Here is a 23,447-nt window from a genome sequence, read left to right as displayed (position 1 = left end):
CCTATTGGGTTGTCTTCACCTGCTTTGGTGGTATCTGCACAGAATAACGGGGTTGTTTAGCCTGGAGAAAAGGAGACTCAGAGGTGACCTTATCACTCTCTACAACTTCCTAAAGGGTGGCTGTGGTCAGCTGGGGTTGGTCTCTTTCTCCAGGCAGCAACTGACAGAACGAGAGGACACAGTCTCAGGCTGCACCAAGGGATATTTAGGTTGGATATTAGGAAAAAATTTTTTGCAGAAAGTGTGATAAAGTACTGGAATGGTCTGCCTGGGGAGGTGGTGGAGTCACCATTCCTGGATGTGTTTAAAGAAAGATTAGATGTGGGACTCGGTGCCATGGTTTAGTTCAGGTGTTAGGGCATGGGTTGGACTCGATGACCTTGGAGGTCTCTTCCTGGGTTTCTGTGGGGATTCTGTGATTCTGTGTGTGTAATAACTGTGAGATTTGAGCCTCACTTCTGTTATGGCTGGTTGGAGGCAGCTGTGGTGAATTTGGGCAGCTGAACTTCATCTGAAGTATTCACAGCTTGCAGAAAAATGGCTGACATTTGTAAGGGATGTGCAGTGTTTAAAGATCGCTGATTTAATATCTTTTAAGAGATCCCTAGGTATGGATGCTTTCAAGTAAAGATCCTGGGAGTTTTTAAGTCAATGGATTTGTTTAGCTAGTGGAGTGAGTTCTTTTTGGCTAAACATATGGGAACTTTTCAGCCTAATTGGTTTGCAGCTGTACATCTCTTTCATGCTGGAGAGGGGCCTGGTCTCTCCAGGAGGCTATTTATTCTACTTTCCCAAAAGCTCTATCTATAAAGGAAGAAATGTCCAGTGGTTAAGATGTTAGTTTGATACTGAGTTCCGATTTAATTAATTCTATGAAGGGCTGGTTGGATGCCTCTCCAGGAAGCCACGTGGAAAAAAAATTTGCGTCAGTCGTAACTGAATCCACAAAATATTTTTCTGACAGATTTTGGTCCCACTTTATTCTCAGGCTATGCTTGTTAAATTAACATGTCCATTTATATAATTCTGGCACTTTAAACCCCAGTGTCTGGAGTGGTTGGTTCAGGAAATGCATTGGAATGTCTGTGCTGAGTAATCTACGAAATTTTCTGACGTACTGTATTTAGGATCAAAGGTGTTGGAAAAAACAAACTAGATTTTCAGATCTAGTTATAGATAGATCTTTAGATGTCTATAGTATTAATATTAGAAACAGGGAATGTGGTTTGTTCTTGATACCATCTCAATTATTTTGTAATTGCTATTTCAGGATCTTTTTGGTCAGAGGTTACATTAGGACCACTTGGGTAATACTTACCCAACTTTCATTGATTTCAGTGATTTCTTCATGAGCCTTGTCATATTTTTGGCCACTGTGGTTCAAGATGGGAATGCTCTGAACGTGAAATATGGAGGCAAGAAAAGTAATTTTTTTTTTTTCTTTTTTTGTTAATAGTTCCTGTATTTTGAGATTTGATAGCGAGTGATTCCTTGTTCCTTACATACAAACTCAATTTCCTCTATAATTTGTGTTTCTTATATGATACCTTTTTTCCAGATTTATTCTTAATATTTCAAATTCCTTTTCCTGCTTTCCTCCATTCTTTGTTTATCCATTATCTACCACATAATCTGTTTTCCTCTACTTTTATTCTTTTTTGTCTTCAAGTTTTCTAACTTATTGTTTGATGTTTTATTCTATGCACAGTTGAATCAAGAATTCCCACATCTCTTTTGTAAATAAGCAACAAAACAACAAAACCTGCAAGCCACAGCACAAAACAAAATACATATTTCTTTTTGAGTAAGTATAAAAAAATTTGATTGTGGTCAGTAGCAAAGAGCATGAATGACAGAAAATCCTGAGGGTTTTTAAAGACATTTTCCTATTCTATATTTTTATAGATTAATATATGTACTAAAAATGCTGGGATGTAGAAATAAACATTTGGAAATTCGAGGTACTTGCCCTGGTCAGTAGATATACTAAGGGATGAGTGGTGAAAATTTACTGGCTGGCCAAAGCAGCTTTTTGAAAGCAGAATGGTTGGAAAATCATGTGAAAGAAATGACCATAGAGTTCAAAATTACTAAAACATTGACTTTTGAAACTGGTATATGTTGGTGGCATCATTGTAAAGCTGTCAGACTATTTGTTTTTGTTGTCCAGCCAAATGTAAGAGCCTCTAGTTCCCTCAAAATGAGTGGGGAAACGAGGCAAAGCAGAGGATTGAAATTAAAACCTGAAGTAGAAGCCTGTAGAATACAGAGAGCAACACAGTTAAAGACCAAGACAAATACAAAAGATATGCACTCTGCAATAAAGAGATTTATTTAGAAAAATTGCTTCCTTTTGTCCTTACACCCTGTGAATCAACAACCCTGCTCATGGGAAGGAACCAACTATTGCTCATGCATGCTGGATCAATGCCCTCTGAAGGGAATTATCCCACAGTTCCTATGGAAATTTGAATTAAGCCAGATCATCTGGCAGAAGGAAAAAAAGCTCTGGAAAAAGAGTGAAACCTTGAGGAACAACTTATGCTAATGGAACAACCAAAATTAAATGGAGAAGTGATACTCCCCAGGAATGGAAGGGGCATCAAGAAAGAACTAAATCTTTCATTTAAATAATGCTTAGAAATGGGTTCTTTTCTCTTTCCTGTATTAAAAGAAAATAACCAGGATATTAGGAAAAAAGACCAATTTTTATTTTTAACAGTTGTGTAACCAGCACAAGTGGTAATGCACTCCTGTAGCTTACACCACCAGTAAGCACTTATAAATAGGAGACTATGGCAATAGCTGCAAAAATAAGCTCTAACAAAAAGAGTTTATTTCTTCCAGAACATGACTTTTGCAACGTTAGTTATTGGTCAGAAATATATGAGGAGGTAGAGCAAGGGAATCCCCTGCTTAAATCAAGTTGACTGATGAGAAATCCTTTAACATTTTACAGAGCAATCACGTGAATAAATTGTTACTTTGTTTGTTACTATTGTTACTTGTGAGCAGCACATGTATCTAAGTGTGTGTGTGTATATATATACATATATATATATATAATTTGTAGTAACATAGTTGTTGTAATACTTTGCACCCAAATTGCAACCAGGGCAGAAGAGCACTCTGACAAATCAAAGGTGGAGATCCTGGGCTCCACTGAAATTGCTGTCAGAAGTGTTGCACTGGTAAACTTTTCATAGTAGAATGTTTGCCCACTGCCCTAACCACAGTGGTGCTGGTCTAGAGCTACCTAGTGCTGAGTGTAATTCTTTATTCCTCCTGAGAAAGAGGTGTGGATTGGAAGAAATGAGGTTTGCAGGTTCCACTAATTTATCTTTTATGTCACTCATTAGTGCAATCTGCTTTTGGCTGGTGGATGGCAGTGCTTTCAGAACAAGCAGCCTCCTACTCATCAGAAGTACTGATCCAGAAATGCCCTCTATCAGTATTCTGGACACCAGATTAAATATTGTGAATACAGCTGCTATGTAAAACTAACTGTGTCTGACAAATACACCTGTATTTAATAGTAATTTTTACCTCTGTGGTGGATAGAGATACTACATAGTACATAATAAAAACTTTGCACTGAGGAATAATTTCAACACTATCAGGAATGTTGTTCAGAAGGCATCTGATTTTCTCAGTATTTCTTTTCTAGATTACTGCCAATGAAACTTACTCCTCTGTTACTAGTTTTTGCCAAATCTTCTCTTCTGTCAGCAGTGAAACAGCATTATTTCAGAGGTGGCACAGAGTTATTGTGTTCTTCTCACACTGTGAATTTGTTATATTATCACTTCCTCCAAAGATTTTCCTTATTTAAGCCCACAGAAACATTTTTGATGGTCTCTTTTTACAGGGTCTGTAGCAACAGAGTTTTCATGGCATCCAAAATGGTTTAATTTCACTAAATTTAAGAAGCATTAAATGTGATCAAGCTCAGTTTATTTTATCAAGGAATTAGACATTAGGAGGAAGCTCTTTGCTGTGAGGGTGGTGAGGCCCTGGCACAGGGTTCCCAGAGAAGCTGTGGCTGCCCCAGAGCCTCACCACCCTCACAGAGAAGGATTTCTCTCTAATACCTAGTGAAAATCTCTCCTCTTTTAGTCTAGTCTGTTTCCAGGCGCCTTTGCACTATTTCAATTTATAGATGGATCCACTTTTCATGCAGAAATGCAATTATGATGATCAGCCTTTTTGTAAAGGGACTTTAATGACAGTAAGAATTTTTCTGTTGAAGGGATGGGAGGGAATAAAACTTTTCTAACAAATCCAGCCTGTCTGGAGAAAAGCTGGAGTGGAATTTGAGTCATCCTTGTATTCTCAAAAGTTTTTCAGTTGCTGATGAAAATTCCTCTCATGGATTTGTTTAGTATCAGAGTGGTGTATGTTGTGCACTCAGCTTTAGACAAGATCCTGCTGCCTACTCATCCAGCCTTTTTTTTTTTTTTTTTTTCTTTTCTAATGGACAGAGAAACAGGCAATTCCAGGATTCAGATGTTTAAGATGGGTGATTTAAATGGCTTCCAAGAAAGACTCTGTTTCTCTCTACTGATTAGAAAGGGAGTTCAGAGATCAATCTCAGTTGCAGGTGATTATCCTCTGATTTCTATGCTGAGGGAGAATCCCAAGCTAGTGAGCTCCATGAGAACCCTTGGCACCCATGGCTGAATCAGCACACAAGGCAAACTGAAGTGGATAAAATATTATTTTCTCCCTTTTATGTTCTTTGTTCTTAGTTTTAAATTTTTTCCCTGTATCTTGTCCTGAACATAGATGTCGTGAGTGTTCTTTTACAAGGTTTGTTTTTTCATCATCCTCTAAAAAACTTCAGAAAAAATTGATTTATTTAGGAAAGTTCCTTTCCCATGAATATCTGTAAGGGCTGTAACATTAAGTGTCCGGTTGCGTCCCCGCTCCGGGTGGGAGCTGACCTCCAGCTAGCTCGGGTCAACACAGACACAAAGTTTCCAGTTCGTTTTGGCTTCTCGGCTTGGCAGCTGGACCCAAAGGTGACAGTCAACAGCAGCAGAAGAGAAAAGGCTGGCTCTCAGCTTAGCAGGTTAAAGGATGTTTATTAGCAGAGATCTCCAAGCTCCGAGGTGAGCGGCTCGGAGCTTCCAGGCTGAGAACCTGGCGGCTGAGAGATTCCAGGCTGAGAACCCCGCGGCTGAGAGAGTTTGCTCCTCCCTCCCACCCCCTATAAGCGGGGGAGGGTCCCAGGGAGGATACAAAAAAGACCACAAATCAGGGGTTTCAGGGGGTAACAAGGTGTGCCCACCCCCAAGCTTCAGACCACTAAAATCCAGAGCCAAAGGAATTTCCCCCAGGCTACCTATCACCTGAAGCTCTCTCACGGAGATTTCACAATCCGGGAGGGACCTCGGGAGTGATAGGCAAGCTGCCCCAGAGAGGGGGGTTGGGGCAGAGGGGATGTTACATGTCATGTGAGGTATGGGATGATTGACACAAAACACCTTATTATACAGACAACACAAAAGGGATACAGAATTGGGGATACAGTGAAACGAACCATAACATAAACTTCTTACAAAAATCTAATAAAACAGTTCTGCACCACTACATCTCCCCCTTTTTTGTTTTAATGACAGGAGGAGGGCTGGAACGGAGGAGGATGATATTCGAAGTCCGGGTAACTCTCGGTGAGCCACTCTGGCTGAGTGGGCCACTCCATCTGAGGTTCATCCTCTGGGTGTCTTCTGTCTTCTGGGTCTTCCTCTAGTTCCACGTCTTCCTCCCATCCAGGCACGGATGATACAGCAACACGGTTCACAGAGGGGGCATGTGTGGTGCTAGAAATTAATCTACTTAACATTTTTTTGATGATACCAAATCCAATTAAAATTAACAGAATAACAAACAAAAATAACAAAACTGATTTCAAAATTGAACCCACCCAGCCCGAAATTCCCCAGTTCCCAACCAAGGAGCAGGTGAAACTTCCTCAGCACAGGGGATTGGCGCCGGACAGGTTCCATCGGGACTAGAAGAACTAAAACAAACAATCAGCATTCGAGCAGGGGTCATTCAGGAAAGCGAAACCATCCGGGGAAAAATCTTCCCTCCTTTTCCTCCTAAAAGCTGCCTGAGTAACCTGTGGCAGTTTCTTTTTCTCCCCCGAGACCTTCGGGACATAGGGCCTCACCCATTTTGATGGTAACCATCTCGGCCCCGTGGGGGTGGACACGCAAGCGTACCCACGGCCCCACGTGACTAAATCATGAGGTCCCTCTGTCCTTCCAGTCTCAGGGTCCCGGACCATGACTGGCGGCCTCTCTTTGATGTTTAGCTGAGGGTTTGCCCCGAAATGACGAACAATGGGAGGGTTTAAAAACTCAAATGTGCTGTTTAAAAAATTCAAAGTGAATAGAGCCCTGGCCAATCGGGTCTGTGGTGTTTCTGTTTTCAACACCGGTTGTTGTTGGTTAAGGACCCTTTTGATTTCTCTGTGGGTCCTCTCCACTACAGCTTGGCCTGTTGGGGAATGAGGGATGCCGGTTTTATGACCCACTCCCCATTGTTGCAGGAAGCTGCAGAATTCCTTGGAACGGTACACTGGGCCATTATCAGTTTTTAATTCTTTTGGGATGCCCATGAAGGAGAAAGCCTGGATGAGGTGTTTAATCGCATCCAAGGTCTTCTCCCCTGCGTGGGCAGAAGCAAAAACTGCACCGGAAAAAGTGTCCACAGACACGTGCACATATTTAGATCGGCCGAATTGGGGGATATGTGTCACGTCAGTCTGCCACAGCTCACAGCTGTTCAGACCTCTGGGGTTTACCCCTGCACTCAAGGTGGGGAGTGCATGCTGATTACATGAGGGACACGTAGCCACAATTGCCTTGGCCTGTTCCCGGGTTATGTGAAACCGGCGAACAAGGCCAGGCGCGTTCTGATGATGAAGCTGATGGCTGAGCTTTGCCTGCTCAAAAATGCTTGGCAATGGGGCCATCGCTGCAGGAGCAGCAAGAGCATCAGCCCTTCTGTTCCCCTCAGCTACAAACCCCGGCAAATCGGTGTGTGATCTTGTATGCATCACAAAAAATGGCTGCTCCCTGTGGGAGACAAGCTTGACAAGCTTAGAAAGCAGCTCAAACAGTGCGGTGTTAGACACTTCCTGCAGTATTGCCTGATCTGCCCTCGATACCACCCCCGCTACATAAGCGGAGTCCGTTACTAAATTGAAGGGTTCGGGGAACCTTTCGAAAGCCCTGACAACAGTGGCCAACTCAGCAACCTGAGGTGATCCCTCCACCTCGGCAACATCTGCCTCCCACTGCTGAGTCTGAGGGTCCTTCCAAGTCATAACTGACTTGTGGGACTTTCCGGACGCGTCCGTGAAAACTGTCAGGGCCTCTAAAGGCTTCCTGCTCCGAACATCTTTCAAATTCAGTGTGAATTTGGCATCCTGATTAAAAATTTTGTGGGCTGGCCGATGAATTGAGATTTGCCCAGTGAAGGAATCTAGAGCAAACTGCAGTGCTTCATTTTCCTGAAGCAGGTGTTCTAACATTGCCTTTGTAATCTGGCCCGATCTTAATCCAATTGGAATGTGAATGCATTCAAAATCACACCCTGCCAATTCCCTGATCCGAACTCTGGCTTTTCGGATCAGTTCAGCCACCAGTTCCTGTGGACGTGTCATTCTCTTGGACCTTTGATGGCTGAGAAAGACCCATTCTATGATTAGAAGTGGGTCCTCTCTGCCCTGGTCCTTTTTGATGTTATTTCTCCATTGGAAAATGACTCCATGGAGGTGTGGCAATTTCCCCATTATTATAAATTTGAAAGGCAGGTCTGGATCACACCTGTGAGCCTGCCGAGTGGACATGAGATGCTGTACCTTTTCCAGCGCCTCCTTCGCTTCCGGGGTTAGTTCCCTGGGAGAACTCAGCTCCTCTCCCCCTTTCAATAAATTGAAAAGAGGGGCTAGGTCCTCAGTTGTGAGGCCTAGCCAGGGTCTCACCCAATTCAATGCCCCACACAGCTGATGGACATCTGCAAGGGTCTGAATTTTGGCCTTGATTTCCAATTTTTGCGGCACAATGGTCCGCTTGCCAATTTCCAGGCCCAGGTACCTCCAAGGTGGCATCCTTTGAACCTTGTCTTCCTGCAGCTCGAACCCTGCAACAACCAATGCATTAATTGTCAGGTCAAGTGCGTGGGACAAGACATCATCGGTGGGAGCACACACAAGCACATCATCCATAAAATGATGGATGATTGCTTTCTCTGCGGCTACGCGGACCGGGGATAGCAAGGAAGCCACATACCACTGGCAGATGATAGGTGACACCTTCATCCCTTGGGGAAGAACCCTCCAATGGTAGCGTTTCCTCGGGGCCTCTCGGTTAACAGTGGGAACCGAGAATGCAAAACGTGGTGCATCGTCAGGGTGTAGGGGAATATGGAAGAAACAATCTTTTATATCTATAACAGCCAATTTCCAATTTTGTGGGAGCATGGTCGGGGTAGGCATCCCAGGTTGAAGAGAGCCCATGTCTTCTATCACATTATTAATTTGTCTGAGATCTTGGAGGAGTCTCCACTTGTCCTTCCCCGGCTTCCGGATAACAAAAACCGGCGAATTCCAAGGGCTGGTGGTCTCTACAATGTGACCCTTAGCTAACTGCTCCTCCACGAGCTCTTCGAGCGCCTTCAATTTCTGTTTTGAAAGCGGCCACTGTTCAACCCACACTGGTGCATCTGTTTTCCAATTCAGCTTGTGGGTAGGGCGCTCCTCAGCGACCGCCGCCCAAAAATCCTGTGGGGGGTCTGGGATGTCAATCGTGACTCCCCACTGGGCCATCAGGTCTCTCCCCAACAAGGGTTCCCTATAATCCAAAACAAAAGGGCGTAAACTGGCCAACTGCCCTTTTGGCCCCTTAATTTGCACCACACTCTTTGATTGTTTGGCCAATTGCATTCCCCCTATTCCTTGCACGTGTCCTGCCACGTTTTCCAAGGCCCAACGTGACGGCCAGTGCTTGGCTGGGATTACAGTCACGTCCATGTCCGTGTGGAGCAGGCCTGTGATGTTGATGGCCTCATCACCCACCTGTAACTCACATCCCACCTGGGGTTTCACTTCTGTGATGTTGTGCACGGGACAAGCTGTTGGTATGTTGTCTTCTTCCAGGTGTTCCCAGGTGGGTATGATCTGGGCAACTGTCTGCCCTTTAGGTAGGAATGTTGGTGGGTGAGTGCAGCGTAGCCAGAGAACGAATTTTCCAGGATTGTTATCAAATGTTCCTGGAAGAATTTCGATCTCTTTTGGGGTGTGTTTGCAGTCTCCCACAACGATGAGCTTACCTTTGACCCTTGGCCAGGTACCCTGCTCACTGTTGTCAACCGACACAAAATTCCAGTTGTCGTCTTTCAGGTGCAAACCCTCCGTGAGCTGCAACCTGTAGGGGGTATATTTAGAATTGGTTGTCAAAATTGGTTGTGCCATGTCATGGTCCGTGTAAGTCATTTCCAGTGTGTTATGTTTGCTGCCACCCTGAATGGGGCATTGCAGCTTCTCCTTCTTTTTCCCTTGGCTCCCTTTCCCCTCCCCTCCTGCCCGGTCCACCCCATTTTTTTCCTCACGCAGGGCGGACCTGCGCTCTTTCACCAGTTTTTTTGTGAGGGTTTAAACCCTCTCCCTTTTTCCCCTTCCCCTCCCCCTTTTTTGTTTTTGAGGTCCTCTACTTCTTTCTTGAGGGGGCATTTGGAAACCCAATGCCCCAAATTCCCGCACAAAAAACACTTCTGGGAGCTTTGCGCAGAATGCTTCTTCCCGGTGTTCGGTGTTTTTCGGGAATCTTCAGTTTCCATGGCTGCAACTTGATGAGGTTTGGGCCATGGACCTGTAAAGAAGCTCATACAAGGCACCTTTACGTGACATACCTGAAGCATGTCTGGTAAGGTTGGTTTGGGGTGTAGGGGTAAACTTAAAATTGCAGCACGACATAAATCATTTGCATTTGAAAACGCAATCTCCGATAAAATGTGTTCCCGAGCCATTTCATTTTTGACCTGAGCTTCAATAGCTCGGGACAGCCTTTCCACAAAATCTGTGAAAGACTCACTTTGGTCCTGCCTGATTTTCGAATAAGAAATCGCAGGACCTTGTGTTTGCATGCTGAAGAATGCAGTCAGGGCTGTTTCTCTCACTACGTGGAGGCACTGGACAGGAATGACCACTTGGTCAGTGGCTTCTGCCCACTGCCCCTCCCCAGCCAGGTGGTCGAGAGTGAGAGGGTTTCCCTGAGCATCAACTCTGGTGTTAACATGGTTGAGGAGCCCTGGTAAGGCCTCCTGGAGCAGCCTTTTCCAAGCTGTGACCCATAGGATGTACTCTGTTGGGTTCAGCAAGCAAGAAAAGAGGTACTTTAAATCAGCAGGCACCACCTCCTCTGCAGAGAGATCCGCTCTGAGAAGCCCTCTGAAATATGGTCCATCACGGCCATATATCCTGTGAGCTTTGCAGATTTCTTTGATGGTGGCTCGGGGAAATGGGTGATACTCTGCCCTGTTGTTACCACCGCGGGCATTGCGGAAGGTAACAGGGGCAAGGGTGGGAATGGAGCAGGAGCTGGCAGCTGTCTCTGCTCCCGTTCTCTGCCCGGGCACTTCCGGGTTTGAGGGAGCTGGGACGCCTGTGCCCTGAGGCACTTGGTTGCCTGGCAACCGAGTCCCTGCAAGGGCCGCGGCTTGCCCGGGGGGTGACATCATCGAGGAGTGGGGGGGCGGGGGGGATCCCGGGGGAGCGGGATCGAGCCCCGGCGGCCCGGGACCGGGACCGGGCTGCTCCGGGCGGGCGGCGGCGCGGCGGCTGCGGGGGGGGAAGGGGGTGCCGCAGTGCGCACGCGCAAGCCACAGGAGGGTTGGGGGTGGGCAGCGCGGCGCCGGCCCGCGGCGGACGCGGGGCGGGTTCTTGTCCTCGCGGGGCGGGGCCGGACACCAACGTTGGGGTGGGGGCGGGGGCCGCTGCGTGGCTCGGGGCAGGGCGCCCACGTGGGGTGGGGCGGGGCCGCGCGGGTCGGGGCCGGCGCCACTTGGGGTGGGGGCGGGAGCCGCGCGGCGCGGGGCTGGGGTGGGCGGGGTCACGCGGCAGGCACCCGACGTCACAGGGGTAAGTCGGGGCGGGGAAGGGGGCGGGGCCTCGCGCTGCGGGCACCACGTCCACCGGGGTAGGGAGGGGTGGGCGGCGCGGGGGGGGGGGGGGGGAGTCCCCCGCCATGCGGTCTCCGCCATCTTGGGAACCCCGAGAGGACCACGCGGACCTGGACCCGATTAAAAGCGGGGAGGGAGGGTTTTCCCATGCAGCATGGCCAGTGCTGCCCGAGATCTCCCTCCTGGCTCCACCGGGCCAGCACCGGCGTGGAGGCTGGGGTGCCCCGAAGGCAGAGCGGGCGGGCGGGACCCCTGCCGCTCCATCGAGAACGCTTTCCCGGGGACATGGGGACCGGGGAAAAGAGGTGGGGGGAGGAGGGGGAGAACACGTTTCTCCGTTGGGCTCTTTCGGCATTCCCTTTTGAAATTGAATTGCCGAATTTAACTTCATTGCTACAGTAAAATACTTTGTAGCCTTTTTGTCCCCAGTTTGAATCAACCTAATTAATTCCTTTTCTACAGTGCCACAGAAATGTGGGCTGCAGAGACTGTCCGGAGAGACTTGGGGAAAATGCACATGAACCCAGCGAACAAAACTTCTTAACTCGCCTTTTGAGATTTTCAATTTGGCCTCGTTAACTACTGACGCATAATTATAATACAACCTTTTCTGAGCAATAGTGAGCTTTCCGCCCATGTTTTCGATACTAAGTTGCTTTTGAACCCAAACCCAGATGAAAAGCACTCCCCCCGCGGACCCCGTTCGCTCTAAATCACAGGAGGTTTAACCCTTTAGCTGCGCAGCTATTTTTGGAGGATTTTTTCCTCCCCAATAGATCCCCCTCCCTCGGGGGAACCCTAAAACCAGTAAGTATGTCCCTTTGTGGGTATACTTACCTGTTCCTGTGCCTGGGGGGTGCGTGGTTCTGGTTGTTCTGCTGCAAGAAGGACTCCGGTCGGGGCTCGAAGCTCCCCTTCTTTCCCCTGGAACTTGCCTTCTTTAAAAGTCAATTTCACAGAGGTGCGTGACGCCCAGAGACTGTTCTTCGGGCTAAATCAGCCCCAGTCCGTTCGCAGGGTCCGCCTCGTCTCCGGGGGTCCCTGCGTGGGCGCTGGACGCTCTGTCACCGTGGAGCCGTGCTCCACGTGGTCCAAGCTGCTTCTGCCGGCGTGGTGTGCCCCACGTTGGGCGCCAATTATGTCCGGTTGCGTCCCCGCTCCGGGTGGGAGCTGACCTCCAGCTAGCTCGGGTCAACACAGACACAAAGTTTCCAGTTCGTTTTGGCTTCTCGGCTTGGCAGCTGGACCCAAAGGTGACAGTCAACAGCAGCAGAAGAGAAAAGGCTGGCTCTCAGCTTAGCAGGTTAAAGGATGTTTATTAGCAGAGATCTCCAAGCTCCGAGGCGAGCGGCTCGGAGCTTCCAGGCTGAGAACCTGGCGGCTGAGAGATTCCAGGCTGAGAACCCCGCGGCTGAGAGAGTTTGCTCCTCCCTCCCACCCCCTATAAGCGGGGGAGGGTCCCAGGGAGGATACAAAAAAGACCACAAATCAGGGGTTTCAGGGGGTAACAAGGTGTGCCCACCCCCAAGCTTCAGACCACTAAAATCCAGAGCCAAAGGAATTTCCCCCAGGCTACCTATCACCTGAAGCTCTCTCACGGAGATTTCACAATCCGGGAGGGACCTCGGGAGTGATAGGCAAGCTGCCCCAGAGAGGGGGGTTGGGGCAGAGGGGATGTTACATGTCATGTGAGGTATGGGATGATTGACACAAAACACCTTATTATACAGACAACACAAAAGGGATACAGAATTGGGGATACAGTGAAACGAACCATAACATAAACTTCTTACAAAAATCTAATAAAACAGTTCTGCACCACTACAATTAAGCTTCATTTTGCGCACCATACTGGTGCAAAAGTCTAGTCTAGAATCTTGTTTTAAGATAATTTACTGTTCATTTACATAAAAACTGTGTGTTTTAAAGATGACAATGTGGGCAGGGAGCAGAGAGGCATCAGTAAACATCTGAGATGAAGTTGGCTTGTCAAGTTTAACTTTGTTTGTTGTATACCCTGCTGAGTTTTTAGGTGCAGCCGACATTTTAAGGATGTGAGGAAGAGGAGATGAATCAAAGTGAATCACACCTTATGGTTTTTCTTGTTGCATATCAAATCAAGACCAAGGCCTAGACACATCAATTACAGTGGGAAGCATCCTGAAGGGTATAAAAAATTAGTTGGGTCAAGCTGTGAAGGTTGAAGAAACTTAGGAAGGTACTGAGAACTGTCTAATAACTCCAAGTCATGTGCTGAATAAAGATTAGCTCTCAAGTGTGGGTGCTTCTCTTTGCCAATTACCATTTATAGCTCCAGCTTTTTTAATATAGATTTAGCCTCTTCTCAGATTTCAGAAAAGTCAGTGTAAGAGACGCAACAAAAAGACTCACATAGAAAAACTCCAACCTCATCTGTAAGAATCAAAAACTCATCAGAAAGAAAGCGTTAAATGCTCCAAGCTATGTGTTCCATGTTCCTGTGGTGCACCCTAGAAAAATTCGTTGTTTTCAAATGTTTCCTGAGAAAAGTGTAAGAATCAGCTGGGGTATTTTACCTATTGGACTATAAAAGTAAAACAGCCAGAATTGACATTATTACATTATATAATCAGAACTACACTATTATTAACACTGATTATAATTTTAAATATATGTTAGACCTGCTCATTCTTATGTCACCTTTATATGCCTCCTTCTGAAGTTGCTGCCATACTGTGGGCTTGGAAAACATTGGAGATGGGGTGACTTTACAAAACCTGTGACATAAACCACACCGTGGCTGTAATCCACACTTCGTCTGTGTCTTGGCATTTCATGAGCTGCAAAATCAAAGACCAAGCACTGCCTCACCAACAGCCTCCCCCTTCTGTGGGGTTCTGCAGCTTAGCTGTGAATAACGTGCTCTGGGGGGTGGGGTTGACCCAGGAATATTTCCTTGCTTCTGCATTTGGTGACTGAAATTGCTCTGGTGCTTGATGCACGTGGGTTTGTAGACCAGCAGCACATTGTACAGTGGGGCAACTCCATCCCCACCATTTGATTGACTAAAAGCCATCTGCACCCCCTTGCCAAGCTCCAGACACAATAAATCAAGAGCAATCCAGGAGCAGGGGCCAGCAGTGAAGGGGCATCGATCTTGCCCAGTGTCATGGGGTTGACAGGAGGATAATGCTGATCACTGTGAGATGCTAAATTCCAATGATTAAAGAGGTCCATCCACCAGAAATGGCCACTGCCAAGATGTCCAGTGCCGGAGGCATCCAGACAGAAAGTCTTTAAAACAATAAAGAAAACAAGCGCTGGAAATCACTCTGATTAATTGAACATAGTGAAAACTTTTTGAGGTGTTGAGGAATTGAAAGGGAAGAAGTGGATTGAAGTTGTTCATATCTAATGATGTTATTGTGAAGGCAGAAAATTCTAAGTGTTAAAGAGGCAAAGGTTTTAATTTATATAATCATTATAATTACATGTATTTCTTTCATATTATTGCTATTATCTATGACTTCGCCCCCCACCCAATAGTAAGAAAGTACACACATTATGAAAACGGAGAGCTTTCCCTCTGTGTTGAGTAATCAGACTCAAGGGAGGACATCCAAGTCTCAGGGCTGGTCCATAGTGTCACTCTGTTCCCAGCTCCCTGCCACAGTTCTGAAGTTGGAGTGTTCCTAGGGCCATACATAAATACATTATTTATGTATATGTATGTGCATGTCTATATGTATATGTATATCATCTATATCTCTATATCTATCTATATCTATATTCATCTATATCAGTTTTAGTCATAGTTATATATATATAGTTATAGGTATAGTTATAAATTATTTATGTTTATGTTTATATTAGTGCATTAATTGGAAATTTCTCTTTTCTGTGGTTGAGAGCTTTGTGCAAGGCAGAGTCCCTCAGAGGCCTTCTGTGAATATTCTCTTACTCACTAACTATAGGAGGGAAGCAGAACTGTCCTGAGTTATTTGTGTATGCTGCAATTAATTTCTGACACTAATGAGAAAGAGACCAATGCAATGCACACCAGATTAGCTTTACTGCTATGTTCCTTTTTGTATTGACTTGTAAATGAAGGTAGCACAAACTTGGTAAAGAATGCTTCCAAACTAGTGTGAACCTCACACAATTCATTATAATATTTCATATAATATAATATAATACAACATCATATTAGCTCAGCACAGCACAGAACCAATAAAACTTTTTCATAAAACAAGGGTTTCATTTCCATGCCGCTGGTAGTCAGACTTCGTTCTTCATCTGGCAGAAACAAAGTTGAACTGACCATTTCAAAAATTTGAGATTAAAACACAAATTGATGTGGGTTAGTAATCTATGCAGAAATCCTCATTTTAATGAGGATTGTAATTCTCTTATGTCTGAGTCAAAAGAATTTTTATATTTTAATACTGGAAACAATCATCTTGGCTGCACAGATAGATCTTTCTTTCAAGGCAAGGATCTAAACAAGGTGCAGCCTGTGATTGTGAGTGAAGAAGTGATGCATGAAGGGTGCAATGTGATGTATCTGCAGGAAAACAGAAACTTATCTACCTGTACTGCTAAAAATATACCCTAAAATATTGCTCTGCATCTAGAATGAAAGGGTTGGACTTGTTTTACTATTTGACATTACTCTGAAGACGTTTTTGTAAGACTGGGTATCAGGAAGGAAAATAATTATAGACGTAGTCATCCTTTCCAGAGAAAAGGACCTTCAAAAAGTCTGGGATTTGGCTTAGGTGAACCTTTACTTTCTGGAAGTTTTAGAAACCTTTTAAAAAAAATCTTGGTCTAAATATTGCTTATCTCATATTGTTCTAGAAGAAAAGGATGCCAAAGATGCATAGATGTTAGGATTTGGTTATTTTGCCTGGAGTGGGATTAAAAAACCACTAGTACTAAGCATTTTGTCAAGAGGTAATTAAAAATCTATGTGTTATCACAGAAATGGGACTTCAGAGGCCATGTAGGGGTGGAATAAATTCCACTTGAAGCAGTAAGGACAGCCTGGTGAGACAGCAGTGTTTTCATCCTGTAGTTAGAGAAAAAAGTAAGTGTTAAGTCTCCAGGGTTTGTCTATATCTGTACTTACTGATTCTTCTTGGAAAAAACACATAAAGACCTAAAAGTTGGCTTTAACAACTCCAAAATTTTTGTGCGTGATTTCAGCAACTTGTAAAACACTTCCTGTTTTCTGAAGGAAAATACTGAAAAAGTCTAGACACACAAAATAAATATCAGGAAATTGAAATGCTGTCTAAAATTATATAATACAGAGAGGCACAAAAGCTGTGCTGGAGCAATTAATAGCATTTTTATTGACATTGGAGAAGTTGATAGCTGTTAAGAAAATGAGCTGGTTCAAAGGTTAGACCATGTGGTGAGACAGGACCAAGAAAATAATGAGCTTTGAAAATGCAAAATTTGGTAAGAAAAGTATGGATTTAGCAAACAAGTTTGCTTTGTGGGTGAAAGAATACAGCCATATTCTTGAAGTTTGGGTCATAAATAGTTCTTGCTTCACTCCTTTATAGGGAAAAAAACCCCATCACTGTTATTTCCATACCTGAGACAACCTTTCCAAATTGATGTGCTGTCCTGATGAGACAGTGAAATACAAGTTAATGTCAACATTCCATTGAAATGGTTTCACAAAATTACCAAGTTCCTTGCTTGAAAATGTCTGTCAGGAAAGTTGATCTGCAGTTTTTCTAAGTTGTGTGTTGAGGAAAGAAGTTGATGGCCATTAGAATGCTGACAGTACATGAAAAATGAAGGAAATGGGTGATAGTGTGCCTTAGGAATGAAGTTGGATAATAATTGTTGGAATCAGAATCGATCTGTGTAGGAACCTGATAATAAAAGAATCACCATCAGTGAGACAATTACCTTCACTGAGTACAGGAGGAAAGGTGCAGTCAAATTTTCCAAAGATCCATTGAGACTCCAGAAACGACCCAGGCTCCCTCAGGCTTTTTTCCCCCTTTTAGTCCAAGTTTACATAGACCAGGTGTTGAGTCTCTCCACCTCAATACAAACAGACATTACAAAATCCTGCTGAGAACCTCAGAGCCAAGACTTAGAAAGAGTTGGGAAATAATTTAGTGGTGCTAGGGAGAATTACATTTTAAGAGGTGAAATAAAGATGTCACACAGGAGAATTTGCAGAGGATTTGGAGTGGTTTAGCTCTCCCCTGCCTTCAGGTGTGTTTGCTTTTCTGTTGCACAAACTTGCAGCAGAAACAGATGTCTATATGCAGGGCTGTATTTCTGTGTTGGCAGGAACCAGAGATGTTCAAACAACTCCCTCAAATCTTTAGTGCTGTATGGAGCATGTGAACAAGTTAATTCTCATCTAAACACACTGAAACAAGCTCATTTTCTGACAGACTGAAGTGCTGGAATAACAATACAAAAAACCCCAAACAAACTGTTCAGGGATTGAAGGTATCAGATTCACTGATAATGTGAAAAATATGTAATATTTACATATAATGTAATAATGTAAATAATTACATTTAATAATGTAAATATTGTAATAATGTAAAGAGCTTCAACAATGAAATCTGACCTAAAGTAATCAGTTTTTACATTAAGAAGCTCATTACTTAGCTCATGGATCTAAAATACAGTAAGGACGTCATGGATGATGAAAAAAAAATAGTGGTTTTGTTTCATTTTTTTTTTCTTCTGCTTTTTCTTTTTTTGTTAGAGCTCTTGAAATCGCTGTAAGACTAACCGCAAAGAACTCTGGAGTAAAAACACGGTACCAGAAGGAAATCTTACTGCCAATCACTCTGCAAAGGCCAAAGACTCTGAGGGTCTATGAATTCCATTATTTCTGAGTTTCACCCAAGGCCTGAATGAAGAGGTAATAAGGAAAAGGTGCCTCAAACATTCACCTGAGCCTAATTTTTCTCTCCTGGGCTGTTGCTGCCCCAGTATCCTGTTTTAGACTTCATAGGATCACAGCATCACTAGAGTTAGAGAAGACCTCCAAGATCACTGACTTCAAACATTAATCCAACAACTTCATGTTCACCACTAAACCTTATGCCCAAGCAACATATTTGCAAACCTTTTGAACACTTCTATGTGAGGAATTTCAGTTACAGATGTAGTGGCAGTCACTTTTATCTCTCCGTCTCAGAAATTTAGAATAATTTTTACAAGTAGCAGGCACAGTTAGATGCTTGTTTATCAGTAACTGCCTCAAGAATATCTCTTCTGTAGATTTAATTCTATAACTCTTGAAAATGAGAGAAAGTGTCCAAATATTTCTTTGTATCTACACATACTTGAATGGAATATGCCTGGGTGGGATTTGTAATTAGCCCAATTAAGGGGGAAATTAAGATGGAATTTAACACAAAATGCATCAAGTTTTTGAATAGGATTAACCCCAGGAAAAGGGAACTCAACAATTACTAGTTACATATTGCATTGTTTTTCAGCATGGCTCTGTGTTGTGATTCAATCCCACTCAGAAACTCAACCCCATGCAGCTGCTCATTCACGGCCCACCAATGGGATGAGGGTGAGAATTGGAAGGGTAAAAGTGAGAAAACGTCACTAGTTGAGATATAAATAATTTAGCAATTATAAAAAACAAGCAAACAAAAACAAACAAACAAACAAAAAACACAGAGAGACATAAAACCCAAGAAAGACAAGTGCAGGAAATAAAACCAAATGCTCATTGATACAATACTGCATGGCGCCAGCGTGTTACGAGCCCCACAAAGGTGTATCAAGTTCTGAGGGTTGACCAGTGATCTCCCAGAAATGACTTAATAATAATTAGCGAGACAGCTGATTGGGTGTGTTTTTTAAAAGCAAAAGGGATTCAATAAAAGAGAAAATAAACTATACAAAAGAACAAAAGCGGTACACAGTGCAGGGAAGCTCCTTACACCTGCTAAGACACCCCAAAAAACACTGAGGTGCTTTGTGCCTGTTCTTAAATACATAATGATTTAGGAGGGTTTTTTTGCTAGCTGCCCAATAGAAACAGCTGCAGGTTTTGAGGTACATTTCAAAGATCCAACAGGTGCCTTTGTGCTGGCACTGGGCCAATTACGATGAGAGAAGCACAGAAGGTTCTGGTGCTTCTCTCTTAAAAGTTCAGACATAAACTGAAACTCTTTTCCTTGTATGGAAACATCCACTTAGTGGTGGGGGTGCAATGCAACAGTTCCCCACCAACTGACTGATGATCAACAAGTCCTTGGTCAGCACCCACTCCCAGAAGCCTCTCCACTTGTTTATATGCTGAGGATCCCACATTGTTTGGAATATCCCATTGTCCAGCTGGGAGCAGCTTCCAGCTTCCCAGCCGTGTCACCTCCCAACTCTTTGTGCACCCCCAGCCTACCCAGTGGCTGCATGCCATTAATTATTTTTTTTTTGGTTTTCTGAGCTCTTCATTTATCCCTCCACTGGTCATTCTAATCCCCTCTTAAACTCACCATCCTCTTTTCCCTGAAATGTCTCTCATGTTGCGATTTATGGTTACCTGGAGAGTAACAGGCAGGAATCAGAGTTGTCACTTGAGTTTTGGATTGCAGAAACTTCATCCGAGGCTGCTGAGTCAGAGGTTGTTTTCTGATGTAGTGAAATTTTCATACCTCCAGTTCAATGGGAATTTTTCCTGATTAGGAGTGGCCCAAAATTGGGAAAAAATTGTCTTGTGCTTAGATAGCAGAATTTCCATCTAAATTTGTTTTGTTTGGTTGAGATTTTGGGTTTCTCATGTTGATGATTTGGGTTTTTTTGTTTGTTTGTTTGTTCATTTGTTTTAATAACTGAAGAAAGTAGATAGTAAGCTTAATATTAATGTGATAGACATGAGAGCTTAATTTCTGTAGCTACCTCCTTGTTCTTTTAAAAGAACATTCTATAAGGAATGGTTGCAAAACAAAACTTTTCTAACAAAACCAGGGAACTTTTTACCTCTGTAAACTAATCAGGAAACCTGGAGCACTATTGATTTCGCTTGTGATGCTGGAGGACGAAAAGACATAAGGCAAATGGTATTTGAAATAAGTGAATCAGATCAATTGTTTTCATTTTGCAGAGACTGGTCAAGAGAGTTTTTCTCCAATTTGCTCTTGCTGACTTGGGAATTTTGCGTCAGAAACACCTTTTAATTGGGTTCTGAAATGATACAGAAGTACTGGCATTGGAGGAGAATGTTCAGTCTACGCAATTGGGAATGACTGCTCCTAGTGCAGGGAAAAATCCTCTCAAAGACAGCTAGTCAGGTACTTAACAAGCCCAAAAGAATCCATAGAAAAATTAATAAATAAAGGTAAAAAACACCAATTGGCTGTAATGATGTTGTGTGTGTGTGTCGTATTTTATATATGATACTGTATATGTACGCACATTTTCTGAAGTGTATTTGATCAGAAAAGTTTTAAAGTGCAGACATTAAACAAAATCAGAGTAAAAGTTATGATTTTAATGTCCTGAAAACCTGGCATACCATACATTTCCATCCTTTGGAAATCAAGACAATTAAATTATTTTAAATCATACTCTCTTTAATAGAGACAACAATGAATAGATATTAAAAATCACTGACTTTTAGGCTTTGACTTAATTTCTGATTACAAAGCTCTATACATTTATCTATTAATGCATATTGGTGCTCACATACAAGAGTTTTGTAATACTTCTCTGCCATGGATTTTGACATTTGTGTTTATTAGATACATGTTTGAGAAGTGCAAAGAAATCTTTCATTTTAGGAGATTGTGTTGACCTAAGGGCAGATGACTTTGTTAATCATTTCTTAGTATGACTGGTGCCTCTTTAGCAACTCAGGCTTTCATTAAAACCGCCTGCAGTGTTTTGTTGATTGTGTTCTTTTAAGGCCAATTATTTTTTCCCCCTGATTAGCTCTAACTGCAAAGAGAAATACTTGGGGCTGGTTTCAATGAAATAGGTTTGGCTGATCTTAAATTTTCACTGAGCAAACACCTTGCAACAAAAACTTCTTGGCTGCCAATATCTGCCACTAAGCCCCAAAGAAAGTATCAGGTCAAGAAAACACAGTTCTTTTAGAAATCTTGTGTAGATTTCATTATTAATTTAGACCTTAATAGAGAGTAGCCTTACTGATAGCTATTTGCAGTAGAGATTGAACCTATTATATAATTAAAAAACTTTTATTAGAAGAGAAGCCACTTCTAAGGATTCGTGTTCCCAAAATACAACTGTTACCTTAATTTACACAGTGGGGTGTCTGTGACGTGAGTTATCATGTCATGGAAAGTGATCAGTAGAAGCAAATTTGCCATAAGCTGGGTTTATGTTCTTAGTGGTTTTTTTATTTGTTTGTTTGTTTCCCCCTTTGTTTGTTGATTGTTGTTTTTGGTTTGGTTGTTTTTGGTGAGTTGTGTTGTTTTTGGTGAGTTGTGTTTTTTTTTTTTTTTTTTTTACCTTTAAACTGGAAATCAAGGCAGGATTCTGTTTGGAGATAAACTGTGCATGAAGAGATGGATTATTATGGCTTTTTCTGAATTTTGGAGCTTGTGAGCCTCTGTAAACTCTCTTATACCTGTCATGGTGTCCCTCACACGTTTGGAAGCGCTGGCCCATGGGCTAGCTCAGCCTCACCGCGGCTCACGCGCTATGGGTCGGGGTTGCTAGTCGCACTAGCTCCCTCCTCCCCGCGGGTACTTGGTTCCCCACACCCAGCGTAGGACTTGATGTTGCTGCAACCACGGCGACGGACAGGAGAGCGACTCTCTGAGCAGGGGTGAAAGGACTTTATTGTGGGTGAGACCCAACAGTGAGCTCCACACCAGACCGCTGCTGCTCAGGAGAGCCCCAAACAAAGCTTGAGCATGAGTTTTAAAACAGCGGAGGACCAAGGGGTGGTAACAGTACAACAACCAATAGGGAAAACTCTGGGTGTAAGCGGCGGAGTAACCACAGAACAGGGGAGGCAGCCACCGATGGGGAGAAGGGGATTTCCAGGGCACCAACTTGTCACTCGACGCCCTCCCTGGAGCTTTCCAGAATCCAGGGAAGGGCCCCAGAATGACAGACAGGGTGCTCGAGGGGGAGCGAGAGAGGATTGACAACAGCAGGTGAGGAGTCGGGTGATTGACACTTAACTGAAACTTGCGTAACGGGCACAAGGGGAAAAACCACTGGGGAGAACAGGGGTACAAGGAACAAACCATTACATAAACTTCTTATAGAACTGTAAACTGCTTACACAAAACATGATAAACCAAATAAAATGACTTTTGCACGCCACATATACCATGCTGTTAATGCTATAGAGCATCAGTTGTGGTTGGAATGGGGGAAATTGGCCATCATTTGATTTTGCGCATTTCCAGTATTGCAGCAGTGGTGTGTTGATGATCTTCAGTCATGGTTGCTGCAAGGTTTAATTTTTATGCGAAGATTTCTGTGCCTTCAGACTAAGAATCTGTAAATTTCTATTTTCACAGCCAGTTACAATAATACCAGTGGGACTGGCATTTCTTCTTCCACAAAGGTCTTCAGTGTTCTCAGTCTGTTTCAGGGAACTAGAGCTGAGTTTCAATTATAAAAAAAATTAAATTATAAAAGTATAGATGACCATTATTTAAGCACAAACAGGCACAGAAGAGCCCTGCTCTTCCAGCTTGGCCAACTCCACGTTTTTAGGACCCAGCCACGACTTGCCAGCAGGGTGGATGCTGCCAACTTCCTTTTCCTATCACTTGCGATGTTAAAAATATAAATAGGCAAAAAGGGAAATGGATAATAAAATTCCAACAAACAGCACACTGGCTGTTAATGGTTCACCTGCATAATTATACTGCAAATAATATATATTATACATGCAATACTATTATTCACCAAAGATAAAGGTCCTGAGGTATATTGAGAACTTCCCAGCTAGTTTTAATATAATTACAAGATGAAATAAATGGTATTCATAAGAGGCCAGAACACCACCACAGAGCCTAATGAATTATTGATGATAACCTCCAAGTTGACCCATTGCCTTTGATTTTTCTCTCATTCTTTCCCATTTCAGTGATGAAGCTTCCAGGGAGAAAGCCATCTTTTAAATTATTAAGGAAGAAAAAATATAAATCTTAGTTTTTAGTTTTGAAAAAATGCTGTGTTTAGGAAACAAGCAACCAAAAGCAAATTTGCCAGTCTGAGTTTCTCCTGTAGGTCATAGAGAATGAGGGTGTTTTGTCACTTTTATTTCTCCAAAAAACAAA

Source organism: Hirundo rustica, chromosome 5 (assembly GCF_015227805.2).
Source record: "Hirundo rustica isolate bHirRus1 chromosome 5, bHirRus1.pri.v3, whole genome shotgun sequence".
In the NCBI taxonomy this organism is placed as follows: domain Eukaryota; kingdom Metazoa; phylum Chordata; class Aves; order Passeriformes; family Hirundinidae; genus Hirundo; species Hirundo rustica.
Note: the sequence above shows the minus strand (reverse complement) of the source record.